The sequence below is a fragment of the Mesoplodon densirostris genome, chromosome 1, assembly GCF_025265405.1.
Source record: "Mesoplodon densirostris isolate mMesDen1 chromosome 1, mMesDen1 primary haplotype, whole genome shotgun sequence".
NCBI classification, from domain to species: domain Eukaryota; kingdom Metazoa; phylum Chordata; class Mammalia; order Artiodactyla; family Ziphiidae; genus Mesoplodon; species Mesoplodon densirostris.
The window spans coordinates 49,129,234-49,144,094 of NC_082661.1; the positions used below are offsets into that span (position 1 = coordinate 49,129,234).

The window sequence follows — 14,861 nt, forward strand, 5'->3', positions numbered from 1 at the left end:
TCCTGTGGATGCTGGTCACCACATGGTGTCATTTCCTTTCAGCCTGAAGAACTTCCTTTAGTGTTTCTTATGAGGCAGGTCTGCCACCAAGGAATTCTGTTAGTTGTTGTTTGTCTGGGAATGTGTTAATTTTGCCTTCATTTTTGTAGGACAGCTATTTGGATACAAAATTCCTGGTTAATGGTTTTTATTTTTCTTTCAGCCCTTTGAATATGGCCTTCCACTTCTAGCCTCCATTGTTTCAGATGAGAAGTCAGCTGTTAATCATGTTGATGTCCCCCTCCATGTGATGAGGGGGACAAGCTTTTCTCTTGCCACTGTCAGGATTTTCTCTTTATCTTTCAAAAGTTGAACTCTAAAGTGTTGAACTATAAATCTCTTTGTATTTTAAAACTGCTTGGGATTTTTTAAGTTGGTTACACGTGAAACATGATATTTTTCATCAAATTTGGGAAGTTTTCAGCCACTATTTGTTTTGAAATAATTTTTCTGTTACTCTCTTTTGTCTCCTTCTAGGACTTGCATTACACATATATTGGCATATTTATTGTTGCTTCAAAGATCTCTGAGAGTCTGTTCTTTTTCCTTCAATTGTTTTGTTCCGTGTTTCTCTATATTCTTCAGATTGGGTTATTTCTGTAGCTCTGTCCTAAAGTTCATGTATTCTTTCTTCTGCCATCTCAAATCTTCTGTTGAGCCCCTTTAGTGAATTTTTCATTTCAATTATTGGACTTTCAACTCAAGAATTTCCATTTGTTTTTTTATATTTTCTATCTCATTGAGATTCCCTATGTGTTGATTCATTATTATCATGCATCCCTTTAATTCTTAAACATGTTCCCTTTAGTTCTTTAAATGTATTTACATAGGGTTTTTTAAAAGTATTTGTCTGCTAAATACAAAAATCTGGGAATATTCGGAGTTTCTATTGACCTTTTTCCTAAGTATGGGTCACACTTTCCTTTTCCTTTGTAAACTTATAATTTTTTAATTAAAAACTGGGTATTTTAGATAATGTATTGTAGGAACTCTGAATTCTAATTTACTCACCTAAACAATGTTGTTGTTGAATTGTTTGGTAACTTGCCTGGGATAAATCTGTTAAATCTGTCTCCTCTACAATATGCAGTCACTAATATCTCTGGTTATATTTGTTGTTTATTCTTCCTTTTATTTTTAAACCTGGCTTCCTAGGGGTCACCTCTGTTTCTGTGTAATTCAGTGATCAGCCAATGATTGGACAGATGTTGCGTTCAAAGCTTGAGCTAGTAGAACTTCCATTCTCTGCCGGTAGATCTGCATGAGATAGGGAAATGCAGTCAAAGTTCAGATTGTTTTCAAGTTCTTCAAGTTTGCCCTGGCTTTTACTTTCTGCTGGACTCTTCACATTACCTCTGCACTTGCCCACAGTCTTAGGGTTGGCAGGAGTGTATGGATACCCTGAGCCCTCTCTGGTCTCCACTGCACGTGCATGCACCCTAAGCCAGGAACATGTTTGCCCCAACAATGACTACAAACTCAGACACAGCATTAGTTCCCCCCATTCACTTGCTGCCAAGATTGTCTATTCCACTGACAATGCCACTGGGTGTAGGCATCACCCACTGCTCAAAATTGAATAAGCCACTTTTGACTTCGTCAGCAAAGTTGCTGGTCCCCATGATGTGCCCCACCCTGGCAGAACCTCTGTGAGGACTGAGCTGGGGAAAGTGGGATAGAAGCACCCCTTGGCAAGAACACCACAGACTCTCACTGTTCTTACCTAAAGTATAGCCGTTTTTCAAGCATAAGTGATTGTTGCGTGCCTTTGGTCAATTTCAGAGTATGGAAATGGTTGTTTTTGTCAGTTTTGTCCAGATTTATAGTTGCATTTGGCGAAGAGGTTTTGCTGACCTCATCACTCAGACATAGCTAGAAGTCCTGCCTCCTACTTACCTATTTCATCTACTACCTGTCTCCCCTCTCCTACTAAGATACAGGCTCTATTCTGCAGGCTTTATTGCCACTACCCCTTTGGTCACTATTCAAGCACCACTTAGAATAAGGAGGGAAGGGTGAAAGTTAAGGTTAGAGCTGTTTTCACAGTGCCTAGAATGATGTCTGACATTCAGTATATGCTTAATGACTGTTGAATAACTGAACGAATAGCATGGAGAGAAGACTAATGGAGATCAGGTAGCCTTCTTGAGGATCCGAGTCAGTAAGTATATAAAGGGGACAGTAGGTTCAAGAGATGGTGGAGAAAAAAAGATGGACAGTGCTTGGCAGTGCCGGACAGGGAAGGCACTGAGGATGTCTATGCAGCTGGTTTTGGTGTTGCAAAGTATTTCTGCAGAATTCCAGACCTTTGTCACAGAGCTAAAGACACATGTACATGGCCTAGGAGTCAGAGAAGTTGAAGATGCTCCGTGGGAAGGAGGGACAATGGCAGGTCTAGCTGCTGCTTCATGCCAATGAGATGAATCAGCTTATCAGCAATAATGCCCACGTGCTGCAAAATGGCTGCTGCTTCCCTTCAGTCTCTCAAATCTCCCAAGAATCTCCCTGTAGCCTGTGGGAAACATATAAGAATGGGAAGCCTGGGACGTGTCCTTCAGCCTTGCCAAGTTGTATTAGAAAGCCATCACGGGTTCCTATTCTCTGGTTTTGGATATGGGAAGCCAATGGAAGATGTGAGGCCATTCTAAGATTCCAGCAGGATGGCTCTGGGAGGGGAAGCCGGTGGGCAGGGGGGAAGAGGCCAGGGCAGGGAGACATTTCAACAGTTCAGGGAAGGGCTGATGAGAAGTTGGACCAATATAGTGGTGGTAGAGACAGAACAGTCTAAGAATATGGAATACACAGAGCTGGGTGTCTGGCTCATGTAGAAAGGAGGGAGGGAGGAGGTGCCATTGTTGGAAGGTGGCACAGAAGGAGGGACGGGTGTGGGGACTGCTTGGTACCATTCCTGACCGACCCTTCCAGCATTCTCTGTTCTCTAACTATCACATCTCATCAACTCCAATACCATTCATCCATCCATCCATCCATCCATCCATCCATCCATCCAACCATCCATCATGCATTCCCTGTGGGGTGCTCTGGGCAACAGCTCTGTGAGTGAAGAGAGATACCCACTGCCCAGCTTCACACAAGCAATGATCCATGACATCTGCCCCTGCCCAGCACCTGACACCATAGATATTGCACTGGGGCCTGTCTGTATCTGCAGGGGACTCAGCAGCATTCAACCAGAGATCTGGTTGGCTTCTGGGGGGATCAGCTTCTTGGGGACTGATCTGGTAGGGATGGTGGCAAAGTGTATATAGAGGGCATCTTCTCTGACTGTCCCACCCACTCACTCTGGCCCTTCACACTGGAAGAACTCTCAGAATTCAGCTAAAGCTCCAGCCAACCTGAGGAAGCCCCTCAGACCCCAGCCCACCCACACTCCATCCTGCACATTGCCTTTTGCCTTCACGTCTCTGCTCTGTGAGCAGCTCTGTCCCCGCACCCCTTATCCTACCCCTCCTGACTTGCCTCCCGGCATTCTGGACTTTGTGTGCCAGCCAGAGTTTGACTGTGCCTGCCTACTCCTCTGGCTTCTTGAAAGTTACCTTGAGTGAAGACTCCCTGCTTGCCTCCTACTCTCCCTCCAGGCATAACTTAGCCGTAGGTCTACAAATGTTTGTCAAGCCTGTACTGTTGGCCAACAGTCATTGTTCTAGATGCTTGAACACATATGCAGAGATGCAGCCCTCCTCTCAAGGAGCTCTTGGTCTGAAGAAGCACAGGGCTCTGGTGGAGGGTGTGCAAGAAGAGCGGGAACCAGGAGGAGGGTCTCAATGCTGCTCCTGGGTCAGTGCAGGGTCCCAGAGCAGGGAACAGCCAAGTCGGCTTTTGGAGCATGGGCAAGAAGCAGCCAGGTAGGTAGCCTGCAGCAGGCATTCCTGGAAGAGGGCCAGGGCTGTGTCAAGCAATCTGAGGCCTCCATCCTGCTCCTTCCCAGGCTCCTGCATAAGCCCCAAGCCCAGCCTGTGACACCCAGACACACAGACAGCACTGACACCAGCTGGGCTGGAAAGACCTGCCACCCCGGTGTCTCCTCCACTCAGTGTCCTCTCTGCCAGCTGTCTTTATAGAAGCCCACTGATAAACACTGATGCTGTTTGGGGAAGGAGGGGGAGGGGAGGGGCTGTGTCAACCCCTTAGCACCCATTCCTCCTCAAGGATGTTCACCGGCACCTGGCCGCACAGGGACCCTAGGGAATGAGATGGAGGTGGGGTTTTCTTCTTCTTTTTTAATGAAAGAACAGTGAAGGAAGGACCTATGCTACCACCAAACTAAAAATAATAACAAATATTAGCTTTGGGATCACCTTGCACAGTTTACAACTCACTTCACCATGGTGATCTCATTTAACTCCTGTAACCAGCCTGTGAGGTAGTCATGTCCCCATTTTACAAATGAGGAAAGTGAAATCTTTCCATACTGCTCCCTAGCTGGAAAGTGGTAAAGCTATGCCAAAATCTGCCTTCCCCAAAAGCAGAGCCCAAGGGCTTGAGTGCAGGTGGTTTATTAGGGAGATGATGCCAGGAAGCAGGAATGAGAGGGTGCGGAGAGTGAGACATGGAAGGCATTATCAGCATCGTGCTGTCAGCAACAGACTGACTTCCGCAGAACCCTGAGCAGAGTATGGAGTGCCTCTCAGGTGGACCAGGAAGGACAGAGGCAGGAGAATGACCCTGCTCCCTTTCTCCCTCACCTGAAGTCTGCCCCTAGAGATGTGGATGCCCAGCACTTCTGGGCTTCGTTCATTTGCACAGGGTCTGTAGGTTCCCTTTGGCTTCAGAGAAGTCCCCAGCAGCTGAGAGCCTGGAGTGGGAACCACCAGTGGACAAGAACTCTTTATCACACCTGTGACTGAAATCAGAACTGGTCACAGAGATGGGACTTGTGGCACCCAGAGCTGTGTTACAAGCTGCAGCCTATGCCCCTAATGTGTCCCTCTCTCCAAGCTGGGGGCAATATGTGAGCTGGACAGGCCTGGGGAGACATGGAGTTGGGGTCCTGGGAACCCCAGTGCAGAGGTGCAGAGGTGGGGCCAGGGAGCAGTGAGAGACAGAGCGACCAGAAACAAGATGAAGAGTCCCACTCATGGTGGTTCCAGAAGGGTCCCTGTCTCCAAGGGTCCCCATGGGAGCTGGAGTTCTCTTACTTACAGTGAGGAGGAAGGGCAGGCATGTTAGTCTGCTCAGGCTACCATAACAAAGTGTCACAGGCTGGGTGGCTTAAACAACAATTGATTTTCTCATAATTCTGGAAGGTTAAGTTCTAAGATCAAGGTGTCAGCAGGTTTGGTTTCTTCTGAGGCCTCTCTCCTTGGCTTGTAGATGGCCATCTTCTCCCTGTGTTTTCACATGGTCTTTTCTCTGTGCATGTCTGTGTCCTAATCTCTTCTTCTAAAGACACCAGTGATACTGGATTAGGACCCATGTTAATGACTTATTATAACTTAATCACCCCTTTAAAGACCTCATGTCCAAATACAGTCACATCCTGGGGTACTGGGGGTTAGGACTTCAACATATGAATGCAGAGTGGGCACAGTTCAGCCCATGACAGCAGGGAAGATGTCTTTTGCTTTCCTGGATCCTGAGCTGTTGGCCCTGAGGAACAGTAAGGCATCTGTGCCCCAGGAACAAGGAGGCTGGGCAGAGCCCTCAGCCAGTGTCTAGACAGAAACTCTGCCAGACACACTGCCCTCTGGAAGCCAGCGGAAGCCCACACTTACCCACCCTCAGCAACTGAACCAAATAGGGGCTGAGTCAGGGGCTTTCCTTAGGGAACCAGTTTCTTACGCTGATTTCTGTTCCTGCACATCCGGGAGAAATGACTCGACCCTGAGAGTGGTTGCGAAATGGCCAACCATAGTGAGGGCTCACAATTCTTCTGCACTCCCCTGTGGTCTCATTTACTGCTGCTCTGGCTCTGTGGGGGCAGAACAGCTCTCCCTGTTGGCCAGATAAGGAAGATGAGATTCAGGAAATTCATTGACTCCCAAAGGCACACTGCTACTGAGCAGCAGAAGCAGGACTCAACCCAGATCTGGGCTGACCCATCTCTACTGCTCATTTGCAGCCACACCTCTCTGCCTTCAGGGACATTGACTGCACCCCTTGGCCATAGCCATCAAGTCCCCCACCACAACTGGAATGTGTATCCATCCGGCTTTCCACAGTATGACTGGATTAGTGGTACAAAAGGGCTTCTCTCAGCATGTTTGACAGCTGGTATGTAAGACTGCCAGCCAGTTACCGTAGCAACAGTGGTGGGAATAAGCAGCATCCTGGTGGCCTGGGTGGAAAGTGAGGATTAACATGGGGACAAAGATGCTCATAGCATGGACTTTCAGATACCTGCCCTAAATGCCATCTAAGACTCAGTGCATCCTGAAGACCAGCTCAGCCCAGTGTTCAATTGAGAAACTGTTTTCACTCTTTTTTATGGCTGAGTAATATTCCATTGTGTGTGTGCGTGCGTGTGTGTGTGTGCGCACGCATGTGTGTATATATGTATATACCACGTCATTTTTATCCATTCATCTGTCAATGGACATTTAGGTTGCTTCCATGCCTGGCTATTGTAAATAGTACACCAGAAACTAACACAACATTGTAAATCAACTATACTTAAATAAAAAAAAAATAGCATTCTAGGGGGAGTTAATTTTAAATCTGTCCAAGATGGCTGAGGGGGACAAGGCAGCGTGGAGGCGGCAGCCACACGAGGGGTTGCAGTGCCGGAGGCGAACCAGCGACCCAAACACTGGGGTTAACCACGTCTTGTCCAGGACCCTCCTAGGTGAGAATTATGAAGATGATGACCTAGTAAACTCTGATGAGGTTATGAAGAAACCATGTCCAGTATAGATTATTCTTGCATATGAAGATGACCATAACTTTGAGCTTGATGAAGAAGCTTTGGAGCAGATATTGCTACAGGAGCACATACGAGATCTTAACATAGTAGTGGTATCCGTGGCAGGAGCTTTTCCTAAAGGGAAATCATTTCTACTGGACTTCATGCTTAGATATATGTATAACAAGGATTCTCAAAGTTGGACTGGTGGAAACAATGAACCATTGACTGGCTTTACATGGTGGTTGGTTGCAAAAGAGAAACAACAGGGGCTTCCCTGGTGGCACAGTGGTTGAGAGTCTGCCTGCCGATGCAGGGGACACAGGTTCGTGCCTCGGTCCGGTAAGATCCCACATGCCGTGGAGCGGCTGGGCCCGTGAGCCATGGCCGCTGGGCCTGCACGTCCGGAGCCTGTGCTCTGCAACGGGAGAGGCCACAACAGTGAGAGGCCTGCGTACCACAAAAAAAAAAAAAAAAGAGAGAGAGAGAAACGACAGGCATACACGTCTGGAATGAAGTGTTTGTGATCGAAAGACCTAATGGAACAAAAGTGGCAGTGCTGCTGAGGGATACCCAGGGTGCCTTCGATAGCCAGTCAACTATCAAAGATTGTGCAACAGTGTTTGCTCTGAGCACTATGACTTGCTCTGTCCAAGTATATAATTTGTCTCAAAATATTCAAGAAGATTATCTTCAACACTTGCAGTTATTTACAGAATACTGCAGACTTGCAATGGAAGAAATCTACCAGAAACCATTTCAGACATTAATGTTTTTGATTTGAGACTGGAGTTATCCTTATGAACGCACATATGGTTTGGAAGGTGGAAAACGATTCCTTGAAAAGAGATTGCAGGTAAAACAAAGTCAACATGAAGAGCTACAGAATGTAAGGAAACACATTCACAACTGTTTCTCAAATCTTGGTTGCTTCCTTTTGCCACATCCTGGTCTTAAAGTTGCAACTAATCCTAGTTTTGATGGGAGATTGAAAGATACTGATGAAGAGTTTAAACGAGAGCTTCGAAATCTGATTCCATTGCTACTTGCCCCAGAAAATTTGGTAGAAAAAGAGATAAGTGGATCTAAAGTCATTTGTAGAGATCTTGTAGAATACTTTAAGGCTTACATTAAAATTTATTAAGGAGAGGAACTTCCACATCCAAAGTCCATGCTTCAGGCAACAGCTGAAGCTAATAATCTTGCTGCAGTAGCAAGAGCGAGAGAGATCTATTGCAAAAGTATGGAGCAGGTAGGTGGTGGGGACAACCCTTACATTGCACCGTCAGATCTGGAGCGAAAACACCTGGATCTTAAGGAAGTGGCAATTAAACAGTTTTGTTCAGTAAAAAAAAAAAAATGGGTGGAGATGAATTCTGCGGTCGTTATCAGGACCAGTTTGAGGCTGAAATAGGAGAAACCTATGCAAATTTTATAAAGCACAATGAAGGCAAAAATATCTTCTATGTTGCTCGTACCCCTGCCACACTGTTTGCAGTCATGTTTGCTCTATATATAATCTCAGGACTGACTGGCTTCATTGGCCTAAACTCTATAGCCGTCTTGTGTAACCTTGTCATGGGGTTAGCACTGACATCTCTTTGTACTTGGGCATATGTTAAATACTCTGGGGAGTTCAGAGAAATTGGAGCAATGATTGATCAGATTGCTGAAACACTACGGGAACAGGTATTGAAGACCCTGGTTGATAATTTCATGGAGGAAAACATAAGGCAGTCTGTAACACACTCTATCAAAGCAGACCTGACTGACCAGTTGTCTCATCATACCAGATTAAAGACAGACTGACAGTTCATCTCTTCATGGACTCCACTCTTTCTTTTTTTCATTCTTGCTGTACAGTGAGAACTCAAATAAAAATAAACCAAAGTTTACAATCAACTGTAGAAGTAGTTTAGTATAACTGGCTTCACAGATGGCTGCCACAGAGTGTGAAATTGTTTGTTGGTTTTAAGCATTCTGTTCATGGCTCCTAAGGCATGAAGATTGGCTGAGGAGCATTAGTTTTCATGCACACTTGTGCCATGTTTAATTCTTTTTTTTCCCTTTTTACTTAATCTAATGTTAGTGAAATTTGTCTTATGTGAAGGCTATTTCAGGGGAATATTTTAAGAAATCTATTTAGAGTCTCTTTAACACAGTGTCCCATTGAAATTTTAATTTTTAGAGAAGTTATGAATCATTGTATCAAGAATCAGATTGGAATGACAATGAAGCCTTTATTGAGCCACGACATTAAAAGTATATATTGCTTTACTGCCTTCAATACCAGTATTACATAAATGCATGTATCAGAAACTTCACAGAAATTATATGACAACTCTTGTAGCTAAGAAAGTGATTCTGAGGTGTACATTTGTCTTGCCTTTTTAAATTTATAAACCTGCCCTAAAAGGAGATACATATCTGGGAAACTGAACTGTCTTTATGCAGTTTAGCTTTCATGTACATAAAATATGCCATTAATTTTATGGGGGGAGAAATTCCATCCAAAAATGTTGCCTACAGCTATGAGTTAAGAGTATCTATACAGTGTGTAGCTTTTATTTTCTAAAATCACAGATAGGGCAAGTATATGAATTATAAATATATAAATATGATTTTGTATTAAAAGTTTTGTAGTTTATGACAAAATCTGGTTCTGTGGTAGGCTAAGAGTACAGTCCTTGTGAAGGAATGTTTGTGGCTCATGTCAGTGTGTGAGTGCATAGACAATTTGAAGTTTTTGTTATACTTGTGATATTTATCTTCTTGAGCACTGCATTCTCACCACGCCCCCAGCCAAGGAAATTCAGTGGGAATGTTTATCGTGACTTTGTCCTCTGTTACATTTTAAAGTTCTTTCCTGTAATTTATTTTCAGTACATAATTAAAAATTTGTATATATAAAGTGGAACTTGTGATTTTTTTAAGGAATTCTTCAAATATGTATTCCATTACATAAACCTATTTGTTTATACTGAAAAGAGCATGAGTGGGAAACACCCAAGTGAGAGCTGTAAGGTATCGTACCTCATACCTCGAAGCTAAGCTTGTAAAAAGTTATTTCTCTGTGTCTGTCTCTGTTAGGGAAAACTTGTGATTAGCCTAGGGGGTGTATTAATTTTGTTTCTCTCTCTCTTTTTTGTGGTATATGTAAGGCTAACATTTTGCAATACTTTTGTAGCCTTCTCTACGAACACCTATTAAAGCATCTAGTTTGGTTTTTAAGTGAAGAGAACTCAGATGTTGAGTTGCATGGCCGAAAGCTCTAAATTTACTTTGGTTGATATATCCCCCTCCTGCTTCAAATCCTGTTTTTATATGGATTGTATTTGTTTCCATCTCTATTAAACTGCTACCAACTCATCTGTTCTTAGACAGAAAAAAAAAAAAAAAAAGCATTCTATTCCCCCCAACCCCAAAAACAAACTGTTTTTTCTCCTCTCCCCAGACCTCTGCTCCCTCCTCTTCCTAGCCCTATGTCATGATCCAGTCCTTGTTAACTTCCCAGTGAACAGGGAAAGTCAACCCTCCCACCTTGACACTGGCATCATTTTGACAGTTCTGAATAGTCTTTAAAGAAAGCCAGGCCTAGGTGTAAATCTTAGTTCCACCAATTACTTACTCTCTGGTCTTATTCCAGTGATACAATCTCTCCACTTGGGTTCCTCACTATAAAAGGGAGATCATGATAGGCCATATCTCACAGAACTTTTATAAGGATTGCATAGCTAATAAAAAACAGAGAGTTCAAGGAAGGGCACAGGGTAATTCCTGAATGAATAGAAATTCCTTTTCAGGTAAACCATTGGATCTTACTGTTAATCTCAGGTTGTGAACTTGCCTTTGGGAATTTTTTTAGAAGAAAGTAGAATAATGGGTTTTTACTTGATTGAGACTCTGTGTGCAGACACAGGGACCCTATATTTGGAGCCAGGTCCCTAACCTTACTTTTCCAGTGTTCAAGGAATGCAAATCCAAGACCAGTCAACTGAGTGTCCCAGAGGAAGGCAGATCATCAGAGAGCTGAGAGCTAGCTGGGGCTATTAAAGGTAGACTCAATGCTTCCCTAATGAAAAGTTGATAATTAGTCACTCAGTACACATCGTTGTGCCAGGAACTGTTCTAGGTACTGGGAATACAGTAGGTAACAAAGCAGATAAAAATCCCTGCTTCCTGGAGCTTACATTCATTACTTGTATTAATCTGATGGAGGGATCTAAAGGAAGTTGTTCTCTGAAATCTTCCATGTGGGTCACAGGCCTCTGAAATCTTCTAGGAATGGGGAGGTGGGAGGTGCAGTAGGAATTGTCTGAAAAAGAATAGTCATTATGCAACAGCTATTAAAATTTAAAGACCCAGGCTTCTGGTTTTATCTTTGGTGTGTAAAAAGCTTAGAAATTATCACTCCCACCCTTACTATAAGGAAAAAACTAAATGAACTTAAAATCAATGACTTCTTCGACCCATCAGAGAATTGAGGTCACAGAACAAACCACTATCCCAAATCTAGAGACATAGGGAAATTCAGAAGATAACAGCTAAGATATGGCAGAGATTTTGGAATTATCAGATAGATAATTTAAAATAACTATGATTAGTATGTTAAGGACACTAATAGAAAAAGTAGACAACATGCAAGAACCGATGGCTGACAAAGGATTAATTTCCAAAATATGCAAGCAGCTCATACGGCTCAATATCAAAAAAAAAAAAAAAACAACCCAATCAAAAAATGGGCAGAAGACCTAAATAGACATTTCTCCAAAGAAGACATACAGATGACCAACAAACACATGAAAAGATAATTGGCATCACTAATTATTAGAGACATGCAAATCAAAACTATAATGAGGTATCACCCCACACCGGTCAGAATGGCCATCATCAAAAAATCTACAAACGATAAATGCTGGAGAGGGTGTGGAGAAAAGGGAACCCTCATACACTGTTGGTGGGAATGTAAATTGATACAGCCACTATGGAGAACAGTACGGAGGTTCCTTAAAAAACAAAAAATAGACCTACCATATGACCCAGCAATCCCACCACTGGGCATATACCCAGAGAAAACCATAATACAAAAAAACACATGCAAAAAAAAAGAGGGCTTCCCTGGTGGCGCAGTGGTTGAGAGTCCGCCTGCCGATGCAGGGGACATGGGTTCGTGCCCCAGTCTGGGAAGATCCCACATGCCGTGGAGCGGCTGGGCCCGTGAGCCATGGCTGCTGAACCTACGCGTCCGGAGCCTGTGCTCCCCAACGGGAGAGGCCACAGCAGTGAGAGGCCCACGTACCGCAAAAAAAAAAACAAAACACATGCACCCCAATGTTCAGAGCAGCACTGTTTACAATAGCCAGGACATGGAAGCAACCTAAATGTCCATCAACAGAGGAATGGATAAAGGAGATGTGGCACATATATACAATGGAATATTACTCAGCCATAAAAAGGAACGAAATTGGGTCATTTGTAAAGACGTGGATGGACCTAGAGTCTGTCATACAGAGTGAAGTAAGTCAGAAAGAGAAAAACAAGTATCGTATAATAACGCATATATGTGGAATCTAGAAAAATGGTATAGATGATCTTATTTGCAAAGCAAAAATATAGACATAGATGTAGAGAACAAATGTATGGATACCAAGGGGGAAAGGGGTGGGGAGGGAGAAATTGGGAGACTGGGATTGACACGTATACATTATTGATACTATGTATAAAATAGACAACTGATGGGAACATATTGTATAACACAGGGAACTCTACCTAATGCACTGTGGTAACCTAAATGGGAGGGAAGTCCAAAAGGGAGGGGATATCTGTATGCATATAGCTCATTCATTTTGTTGTGCAGCGGAGGCTAACACAACATTGTAAAGCAACCATGCTCCAATAAAAATTAATTAAAAAAAGAAAAGAAAAGAAAAGAAAAAAAGAACAGACAGTTAATGTAAGCAGAGAGATGGAAACCCTAAGAAAGAATAAAAAAGAAATGCTAGAAATAAAAAACAGTGCAACAGAAATGAAGAATGCCTTTGATGGGCTCATCAGTAGACTGGACACAGCTAAGGAAATAGTCAGTGAGCTTGAAAATATGTCAATAAAAAATTCAAACTGAATACAAAGAAAAAAGAGAACAAAAAAGCAGACAGAATATCCAAGAATGGTGAGATAATTTCAAAATGTGTAATAAGCACATAGTTGGAATGCCAGTAGGAGAAAAGAAAAAGGAAAAGAAGAAATATTTAAAGTAATAATGGCCAAGAATTTTCCAAAATTAATGACTGTGTAGTAGAGAATTCTTGCCCAAAAAGAGGGCTAGACTTTTTCTTGGCTTCTGGGAGGTAAACTTGGTTGTACCTGATAGGAATGTCTTCATTTAGGGCAAGGGTTGGCTACACCAGATCTTAGAGTATTGCTAACCACACCTGATAGTAGAAGCTGCTCATGCTAGAAAGACCAATCATGTGATTTAAGGTGGGAGTTTTGGGTCAAGTGGTATCGGTCAACCCTGAGGCTGAGATCAACCAGGTGGACAATCAATCATGCCTATGCAATAGAGCCTAAATAAAAACTCTAAAAACTGAGGCTCTGGCAAGCATCTCAGTTGGCATTACTCTGTATTGTCACACATTGATGCTGGCTGGGCAATATGTCCTGACTCCATGAGAGAGAGCAATGGAAGCTGTGTATTTGGAACCTTCTCAGACTCTGCCCTATTCATCATTTCCTTGGTTGATTTTAATTTGTATTCTTTCCCTGTAATAAACCACAGCTATGAGTATAATAGCTTTCAGTGAGTTCTATGAGTTCTTCTAGCAAATTACTGAACGGAGTGTAGTTTGGGGGAACACCCCCAAACTTGCAGTTGATGTCAGGAGTGAGGTTGGACTTATGGAGAACTGTGTGCCCTCAAACTTGATAGCTGACTCTAAACTTTGTGCCTTTGCCAACTCCAGGCAGTGACAGTCAACAAACCACAGATTCAGGAAGCTCAGAGAACACCAAGTAGGATAAAATTATGTGCATATTAGGCACATCATATGCAAATTGCAGAAAACAAAAGACAAAGAAAATCTTGAAAGAAGCTGGGAGTAGGGGGAACCACCTTACCTTTGAGTAACAAGGATAAAAATTACATCAGACTTCTCATCAGAAACATACAAGCAAGAAGAGAGTGGAGTGAAATATTTAAAGTGTTGAAAAAAAATCCCAACCAATATAGGATTCTATATCTATTGAAATTATTCTTCAAAAGTGAAGGCTAAATAAAATTATTCTCAGACAAACAAAAATTGAGCGTATTCATCACTAGTAGACTTTTTCTGCACAAAATATTAAAAGGAGTTCTCCAGAAAGAAGGAAAATTATATAGGTCAGAAACTGAGATATACCTAAAGAAAGAGTATCCAGAGAAGGAATAAATGAAGATAAAACAAAATCTTTTCTTTTTCTTATTCTTAATTGATCTAATAGATTACTGCACAAAGTAACAATAGTAACAGTGTTTTGGGTGATTATGGTATAGAGATAGCTAGACTAGTAACAGCAATGTCATAAGGAACAGAAGGGAGGAATTAGGAATACTCTGTGTAAGGAACCTGCACCATTTGTGAAGCAGTAGTACAGTGTTATTTGAGAGTGGACTTAGATTAGCTGTAAATATATATTGCAAACTCTAGGGCAACCACAAAAATTTTTTAAATAAGTATAATCAATATGCCAAAAAGAAATCATTGGAATATGCCTATCACTACTAAAGAAATTGAATCAGTAAGTAATAAATTTCCAAAAAAAGAAAACACCAGGCTGAAATGGTTTCACTGGTGTATTTTACCAAACATTTAAGGAAGAAATGATACAAATTCTTTACAATCTCTTCCAGAAAATAGAAGTAGAAGGAACACTTCCTAATTAATTCTATGAAGCCAGTATTCCCCTAATACCCAAACCAGAT

General features: G+C 42.5%; 1 pseudogene; it reads left to right on the plus strand.

The window, feature by feature from the left end:
- The first annotated feature begins 6,726 nt into the window (after positions 1-6,726).
- LOC132476529 (atlastin-2-like) lies at positions 6,727-8,710 on the plus strand (annotated as a pseudogene).
- Positions 8,711-14,861: the final 6,151 nt, after the last annotated feature.